We start from the raw sequence: 9,688 nt of genomic DNA, 5'->3' as shown, positions 1-9,688 counted from the left end.
GAAGTCCTTTGTATTCCCACGTAAATTTTAGAATCGGCTTGTGAATTTTTATGAAAAAGCCTGCTGCAATTTTAAGTGGGATTGTATTAATGTATAGATCTGTATGGGGAAACATGTAGTAAAGTCTTTGATCTAAAAAAAGATACAGCCCTTCATTTATTTACATGTTTTTAAATTTGCTTCAGAGATGTTCTGTAGTTTTCAGGTACAGGCCTTGCATGTCCTTTGTCAGATTTTTCCTCTAAGTATTTCATATTTTTGGATGCTGTTTAATGGTATCTTAAAACCTCAATTACAGATAGTTGATTGCTAGTACATAAAAATACAATTTGTTTTGTGTATTGCTTTCTTATCCTGCAACTTTGCTAAATTTACTTATTCAGTAAGTGGTTTTTTTTGTAGCTTCCTTAAGATTTTCAACAGAGATGATTATGTCATCTATGAGTAAAGACAATTTTATTTCTTCCATTCTAATCTGTATGCCTTTTATTTCCTTTTCTTGCCTTATTGCACTGGTTAAGACCTCTAGTACAATGTTACATAAACATGGTGAGTGCGGTCATGCTTTCCTTTTCCTAAACTTAGATGAAAGACATTCAGTTGTTAATCATTAAGTAAATGTGAGCTGTAGGTTATTCAAAGATGTCCACTTCAAATCGACATCCATAAAGTTGAGAAATTTCTCCTTTATTCCTGATTTGCTGAGGGTTTTTTTTTTTTTAAACCAGGAATAGATGTTAGATTTTGTCAAGTGCTTTTGCTCCACTTATTGAATAATCATATATATTTTCTTTTTAAGTCTGCTTATGTGATGAATTACACTGATTGACTTTTGAATGTTAAATCAACCTTTCAAGTTTGTTAAGCCAACTTAGGATGAACCACACTCACTTGGTCACAATATATTATCATTTTCATAAATTGTTGTATTAGATTTGCTAAAATTTATTAAGGATTTTAACAAATCAATATGGGAGATATTTGTAGTGCTCTTGTAATGTCTTTTTCTGGTTTTAGCATCAGAGAAATACTGGCCTCAGAAATTAAGCTGGAAAGTATTTAATTCTCTGTAAATTTTTGGAAGAGTTTGGATAAAATTTGTATTCTTATTTTCCTAAATATTTGATAGAATTCACCACTAAAGCCATGAAACCTTATGGATCTGGATCTTTCTTTATGAAAATCTTTTAAATTACAAATTCATTTCCTTTAGTAGATAAGAGGCTATTAATGTTATCTATTACTTATTGAATGACCTCTGGTAGTTTGTGTCTTTCAAAAAATTTTAAAATTTTATCAAAATTGTTGAATATATTGACACAAAGTTGTTCATAATATTTCTGAATTGCCCTTTTAATGTTGATAGACTCTGTAGTGATCTAATTATCATTCCTAATATCAGTAATTTGTATTTCTTTTCTTTTGTTCCTGATCAGCCTTGCTAGGGATTGATCAATTTCATTCATCTTTTTAAAGAAGCAGATACTGGATTCATTGATTTTCTCTATTGTTTTTCTTTTTCTATTTCATTGATTTCTATTTTAACCTTTATTGTGTCCTTTATTCTGCTTTGGGTTTCATTTGCTTTTCTTTGTTTAGTTTTTTAAGGTAGATAGTGAAGTTCTTGATTTGAGGTCCTTCTTCTATTCTGTAATAGGCATTAAGTGCTATACATTTCCCTTTAAGTACTGCTTTTGCAGCATCCAGCACATTTTATTATGCTATCTTTTCATTTTCATTCAGTTTGAAATACTGTTTAAAATATTCCTAATTTTCCTTATGATTTCTTCCTTGAACCTAGGTTATTTGGAAGTATGTTATTTAGTTTCTATTAATTTGGAGATTTTCTAGACATATTTCCAATACTGACCTCTAATTCAATTACATTCCATTCAGTTCAATGAACATACCTTGTATGACATTAATTCTTTTAAATTTATTGAGATTTATTTTATGTTCCAGAATATGATCTATCTTGGTACCAGTTCAGTGTTTACTTGGAAAGGATATGTATTCTGTTGTTGCTGGGTGAAGTGTTCAAAAAATGTCAGTTAGGTTCAATTGGTTGATATTGTCATTTAAATCTTCTATATCTTTACTTATTTTCTTTCTAGTTCTTCTATCAATTGTTGATAGAGAGTTGTAGACATCTCTGACAATACTCGTGGATTTCTCTTTGCTGTTTTCTTCATTTTGTTTCATGTATTTTGAAGTTCTGATGTTAGGTGCATAAATGTCTATGATTGTTATTACCTCTTGATTAGTTGACCTCTTAATCATTGTAAAATGATCCTCTTTATGTCTAGTAATAATCTTTGTTCTGAAATTTGCCTTGTGTAGTAATGGTCATTCCATTTTCTTTTGATTAGTATTATCATGTTATATTATTTCCCATGTATTTTCTTTTCACCTACTTGTTTCCTTATATTTAAAGCATGCTTCTTTTTTTTTTTTTTTTTGAGACGGAGTCTCGCTCTGTTGCCCAGGCTGGAGTACAGTGGCGCAGTCTCGGCTCACTGCAAGCTCTGCCTCCCGGGTTCACGCCATTCTCCTGCCTCAGCCTCTCTGAGTAGCTGGGACTACAGGCGCCCGCCACCATGCCCGGCTAATTTTTTGTATTTTTAGTAGAGACGGGGTTTCACTGTGGTCTCGATCTCCTGACCTCGTGATCCGCCTGCCTCGGCCTCCCAAAGTGCTGGGATTACAAGCGTGAGCCACCGCGCCCGGCCTAAAGCATGCTTCTTATAGGCAACATAGTTGGATCTTGCTTTTTTATTCAATCTGACAATCTCTGACCTTTTATTGTGGTATTTAGGTCTTGACATTTAATTTTATTATTTATATTATTGGCTTTAAATTACCACATATTCAATTGTTTTCTATATATTTCATTTGTTCTTTGTTACTTTTTTCTTTTTTGTCCTTTTAGTGTTTCTCTAAGGTTTATAATTTACGTCTTTAACCAATCACAGTCTAACTTAAAATAATAACTACTTCATAAATAATATAAAAATCTTACATCAATACACTTCCATTTCCCCCTTCCCTGATTTTGTACTAATGTTGACATACATTTTACTTCTATATATGCCTTAGACCCCACAATACATTGCTACTAGTTATAATAATAAACAATCAATTATCCCTTAAAGAGTCTTCAAAAATAAGAAACAATGTTATATTTAATCACACATTTACTGTTTCTGGTTTATTTTATGTCTTTGAACAGATCCAGATTTTCTTCTCTTTTTATTTCTTCCTAAAAAACATCCTGTAACTTTTCTTATAATACAGCTCTGCTGGTGATGATACTTTTAGTATATTTTAGCTGAATATAAAATTTTAGGTTGACAGATTTCTGTTTTTAGTGCTTTTAAGATGTTGCCCCACTATCTTCTGCTTGCACTTTTTCTGACAAGGTGTCTGATTTATTCTTATATTTATTCCTCTGTATGTAAGGTGTCTTTTATTTCCCAGGATGCACTTAAGGTTTCCTGTTTATCATTGCTTTTAACAATTTTGAATATGATGTGACTTGTAGTTTTCTTCACATTTCTTGTGCTTGGGTTTGGATCTGCAGTTTCACAGTTTTCACCAAGTTTGAAAGTTTTTGGCCATTAATTTTTCAAATATATTTTCTGTCCTTTTTGATCCTTTATAGATTCTTAATTACACATGTATGAAACTACTTAAAGATGTCCCACAACTCACTGATGCTCTGTCCATTTTTATTGTCAGCCATTTTTCTCTCCGTGTTTATTTGCAGTTTCTATGGCTTTTCTTTAAGTTTACTACCTTTTCTTCTTCAGTGTCTAAACTGTGATTAATCCTATCCAATATATTTTTTATTTTAGAAATTGTAGATTCCAAAAACTTAATTTACATTTTAAAAAATATTTTCCCCTTCCTTAATATGTTCAATATTTCTTCTATTTTCTTAAACATATGGAATACAGTTATAACTAGAATTTCTGTCTAGTTCTCTTCCTTGACTTTTCTCTTCATGAGTCATATTTTCTTGTTTCTTTGGCTATCTGGTGATTTTTTGTTGAGTGCCAGACATTGTGAATTTTTCTTTTTGGGTCCTGGATTGATTAATATTCTTATAGATATTCTTGCATTTTGTTCTGGGATGCAATCAAGTTGCTTAGAAACAGTTTTATTGTATTTAAAGTGATAGAAAAGACTGATGCACTCTTTAGCTTATACAGTTTAGGCATACAGGCTATCAGAATCAAAAGAGCTTGAGGTAAGTTAAGCCTGAGGTCTACTTTAAAGGGAAAAGCTAATTTAATACTCTTCCAGAGTCAATCAGTGCTGATTAATTTTTCTTTAATTTTTCAACTTTTAGATGTGTGGATACTACAAACAAAAAATTAGCTCTGTGTGTCCTTTTTTGTTTGTTTGTTTGTTTGAGATGGTCTTACTCTCACCCAGGCCGGAGCGCAGTGGCACAATCACAGCTCACTGCACTCTCAACCTCCTGGGCTCAATGGATCCTCCCACCTCTGCCTCCCAAGTAGCTGGGACTACAACTGTGCCCCACCACACCCAGCTAACTTTTAAATTTTTTTGTAGAGACGAGGTCTTGTCGTGTTGCCCAGGCTGGTCTTGAACTCCTGGGTTCAAGCAATCTTGTCATCCCAAAGTGCTGGGATTACAGGTGTGAGCCCCTTGCACCTAGGCTGAATGTCTGTGTTTTCTACTTACACTAGAAGAGGTGTAAGTGAGATTTGCAAATTTATTGCCAGCATAATAGTGATGCCAGTTTGTGAAGACCATTCTGGAGTAATTGAGATGCTGCCTGGTTTTCCTAGCATTTTTCTTATTTTCTTTCTTTCCCTATGTGACTCTACCAGTCTGACCCCTGATTTATCCTCTGAAACCCTCAATGAAGTCAGGAACATAGTCTGAGTAATAGCAGAACCTAAAAGATTTCTTGACATGCAAAATCTATAATAGAGTTGAGATTTTAATAAGACTGCAATTAGTGTATTGTGGGATGTCTTCACATATCTGTAAAACACATGAATTTACATAAAAGATTTATCTCTCAATTTGGGGAATCCACTAATTGAGTTTACTGAAAAAATTATGCATTAGACTCTTGAACAACATAAGTTTGAAGTGCACAGGTATACGCAAATTTTTTTTTTTTTTTTTGAGACACAGTCTCACTGTCGCCAGGCTGGAGTGCAGTGGTGTTGTCTCGGCTCACTGCAGCCTCCACCTCCTGGGTTTGGGTGGTTCTCCTGCCTCAGCCTCCCAAGTGGCTGGGATTACAGGCGCACACCACCATGCCGGGCTAATTTTTGTGTTTTTGGTACAGACGGGGTTTCATCCTGTTGGCCAGGATGGTCTCGATCTCTTGACCTCGTGATCTGCCCACCTCGGCCTCCCAGGGTGCTGGGATTGCAGGAGTCAGCCACTGTGCCTGGCCACAATTTTTTTTTTTTTCAATAAATATATTGGAAATTTGTTTGGAGCTTTGTGACAACTTGAAGAATTCACAGGCTGGGCATGGTGGCTCATGCCTGCGGTCCCAGCACTTTGGGAGGCCGAGGCGGGCAGATCACCTGAGCTTGGGAGTTCTGGACAAGCCTGACCAACATGGAGAAACCCCATCTCTAGTAGAATTACAAAATTGGCCAGGAATGGTGGCAGATGCCTGTGGTCCCAGCTGCTCGGGAGGCCGAGGCAGGAGAATTGCTTGAGCCCGGGAGGCGGAGGTTGTGGTGAGCACAACCACAAAATTCACAAATCTATTAAAAGTTAAATTTTATGAAAACATACAGACCGTACATGTCAGCAAATTTAAAATGCAGTATTAAATCATAACTCTATAGCCGCCACTGTCTGGCCACAGTCCCGCGCTCTTCGCCGTCGCTCGTCATCTCACACAGGGTGGCTCCGGTTCTGGTATTTGGCGCCAGAATGAAACAACCACCATGTTGAGCAAAAAGGCAAAGACCAAGACCACCAAGAAGCGCCCTCAGTGTGCAACATCCAATGTGTTTGCCTCGTTTGACCAGTCACAGATTCAGGAGTTCAAAGAGGCCTTCAACATGATTGATCAGAACAGAGATGGTTTCATCAACAAGGAAGATTTGCACGGTATGCTTGCTTCTCTAGGGAAGAATCCCACTGATGCATGCCTTGACGCCATGAAGAATGAGGCACTAGGGCCCATTAATGTCACCGTGTTCCTGCTCACTATGTTCCTCACCGTGTTTGGTGAGAAGTTAAATGGCACAGATCCTGAAGATGTCATCAGAAATGCTTTTGCTTGCTCTGATGAAGAAGCAACAGGCACCATTCAGGGAGATTACCTGAGAGAGCTGCTGACAACCATGGGGGACCAGTTTACAGATGAGGAAGTGGATGAGCTGTACAGAGAAGCACCTATTGACAAAAAGGGGAATTTCAATTACACTGAGTTCACAAGCATCCTGAAACACGGAGTAAGACAAAGATGACTGAAAAGAACTTTACTGAAACCTTCCAAGCACATTGTCTTCCTCTGTTTCATTTCTCACACACTTCCCCCACCCTCATAGAACCTGTTGCATGCAACTTAGTTTCACAGCTTTGCCTCTTTTTTTTTTTAAATATATTTATTCCAGACCTTTTTGCCACTTAGCACTTGTATAATCAGACTGGAAATGGGGATGAGGGCATAAATTGTATTGAAAAAGAGATTGCCAATAAAAATCAACAAATGTGAAAGCCCCCCCCCACCCGCCAAAAAACACATACCTCTATAAACTAGTATGTACTGTCCTGCTGTAATTGTGTAACTGCCGCCTGCTTTACTGACTCAGGCGTTGCCAGTATCTGCTTAAAACTCTGTGATGCTCATCATCAGAGCAGTTCCTCTCTTCAGTAAACTGTGTATCACAATAAAAAGTGATCTCTTGAAAAAAAGAAAAGAAACAGTTTGTTTTGAGGCCTGATTTAAGCTTTTTTAGGGAGAACAGAACAGCTTTTATTCCAGGGCTAATTCTTCCCCAATATGAAAGCTAAACCTTCTAATTACTCTATGAATTATAAGGTTTTCCAACATTGGCTGGTGGGAATACAAACTGTTCTGGCCCCTGGCTCCCTTTGTTCCTTTTCGGCAGTTCCTTTTCAGCGCTGGCTAGTTTCCTCATAGGCGCGGGCTGATCAGTATTCGACTGAAGTCTCCAGGGCCACCCTCTGCAGATCTCTGGTGCTCTTTGTGTAGCTCTCTCCTGTCTAGTACTCTATCCTGCCAACTCTGTCTTGGTCTCCTCCAATTCCCAAGCTGTCTGCTTAACTTACGGAAACTGCTGATTCCCCTCCCTATGTTATGCCTTGGATACTCTCGCCTGGCACTAACTTGGGTGAATCATATGACTCAATTCTCTCAGGGAACACTAGCCTGTGATGCTTGATATTAAATATCTGAAAACCATTGTCATATACATTTTGTCTAGTCTTTTTTTTTGTTTTTAGCAGTTTCAGGTAGAAGGGTAAATCTGAGTCCTGTTGCTTCATTCTGTTCATAAGTGGGTGTCTTGGTAAATTGCTTTATTTAGTCAAGTCATTTCCCAGTTACATCCCTAGGTTCTATGTCTATGTGCTGTAGTCCCTGAATCCTTGCATATCTGCAAATACCTTTATTTCGCTGTCACAGAGAATGATAACTTGGCTACATATAAGATTCTTAGATTGTAGTCCTTTTCTTTCAGTATTCTATAATGTTTCCTAGTATTCCCTCTGATTCTTAGTGTTGCAGAAAAGAAGTCAAATGTCAGCTAATTTTTCCCTTTGTATGCAACTTGTTCAAAAGGTCAAGAAGTTTTCTTTAAAAAAAAAATTGTCCTTGTAATTAAGAATTTTTAAAAACTGGGTTATGATCTAGGATATGATCACTCCAGTACGGAATGTATTAAACTTTTTCTTTTTTTTTCTTTCTTTTTTTTTTTTTTTTTTGAGAGAGAGTCTCTCTCTGTCACCCAGGCTGGAGTACAGTGGCGTGATCTCGGCTCACTGCAACCTCTGCCTCCCGTGTTCAAGTGATTCTCCTGCCTCAGTTTCCCGAGTAGCTGAGACTACAGGCCCCTGCCACCACACCTGACTAATTTTTTGTATTTTTAGTAGAGTGGGGGTTTCACCGTGTTAGCCAGGATGGTCTCGATCTCCTGACCTAGTGATCCGCCCACCTGAGCTTCCCAAAGTGCTGGGATTACAGGCATGAGCCACCGCACCCGGCCACGTATTAAACTCTTTCAAACAAGCTTTTCTTCAAACAGGTATAATTTCCCCTTACTTCCTTCATCATTACCTTTCCCGTATGTGCATCTTTTTTCTTCTGCTGGAAATCCTAATACAGGCTCATAATCCATTATCTCAAGTATTTTGTTTTTTGTTTTTATTTTGTTGTTATTTTAAAAAATAAATTTCTCACAAATATATTTGATGGAAAAACATACCCTTTACTTATGTGAAGCTATTTTTAGCCATAAAAATATTAGTGTGACTATATGTTTTGCTGCTGAAGAGCTAAAATGTTTGATTTCCGGATCTATCCTACATCCTGCTTGGGATGTTATATCGTATACACAGTATGTAATATATATAACATGCAATATAATTTCTAGAAATTGGAAAAAATCTAAATTCCAAAACTCTTCTGGCTTCAGTGGTTTCACAGAAGACATTGTAGGTCTGTAATCACATATTTCTCTCCTGAGTCTATCCTCAAGGCTTTTTCTCAGTATTCCCCAGCCTGAATTTTCCCTCTAGGTTTATGTATTCTTATCCACTTGAATTTTCCAGCTACGAATAAAGTCTCATTCTTATAATCATTGACGTCAATTTATGTATCCTCATCTTAACATTTGAAAATCATGCTTTTATTTATACTGCAATTAAATTTCTTTTATGCTCTTTCCCTCTTTTTGATAAAGATGTTATATGTTTTCTCCCGGAGTTCTATTTTACTAGGGATCTGTAATAGTAGTTATCTTGCATGAGAACTCCTGTACTAAGTCTTGTAGTTGTAAGAGTTCGGTCTGACTGCAAATGACTGGTTCTTTCTCACCACCATATGAGTAAAAACAGCTACTCAGGCAAGATAGGTGTTTATTTTCACATAACCATGGACAATTCAGAACTGCTGGTATGTGGACTCCACAATTTTCAGGAACCAAATCCTTCTATTTTGTTGCTTTGCCATCTTTGACATTTGAATTCCATGTTGTGGGTGGGGTCAACTGTCACATCAGCAATCAGGCCAGCAGGAATGAGGTAAGAACTGGAGCAGGACACAGGATTTCCCTTTAAGGACATTTCTTTGAAGTTGCATTTGTCAGTTCTCTTTCCATTTCATTGGCTGGAACTTAGTCAAGTGACCACACCAACATGGAAGGCAGTCTGAGTAATGTAGTCCATATTTGAGTGGCCATGTGCCTAGGTAAAAAATCTTCATAGACTGTGGGGAAAACAGATACTAGGGGACTCCTTGCAGTCTCTGCCACTGGCTGTTGGGTACCTCATTTTCCTCTCTCTTCTTATTACTCTATTCAATCTTCAATCAAGAGTCAAGATCAAGTAGTTGGGTCTCTTATGTGACGCAGACACATGAGTGGTAGGGGGCCAGTGACCTACATCCCTATGGGGCAAGGACTCTAGTCAACTGTCCCTTAAGACATATATCTTCTTG

The 9,688-nt window shown here is 37.2% G+C and overlaps 1 pseudogene; it reads left to right on the top strand.

Annotated features, from left to right (window-relative positions):
- Positions 1–5,945: 5,945 nt before the first annotated feature.
- Positions 5,946–6,476, top strand: LOC100600508 (annotated as a pseudogene).
- Positions 6,477–9,688: the final 3,212 nt, after the last annotated feature.

The sequence above is a fragment of the Nomascus leucogenys genome, chromosome 7b, assembly GCF_006542625.1.
Source record: "Nomascus leucogenys isolate Asia chromosome 7b, Asia_NLE_v1, whole genome shotgun sequence".
Lineage (NCBI taxonomy): Eukaryota > Metazoa > Chordata > Mammalia > Primates > Hylobatidae > Nomascus > Nomascus leucogenys.
The sequence above is the reverse complement of the archived record's forward strand: the minus strand, read 5'-3'. Positions and strand labels throughout refer to the sequence as shown.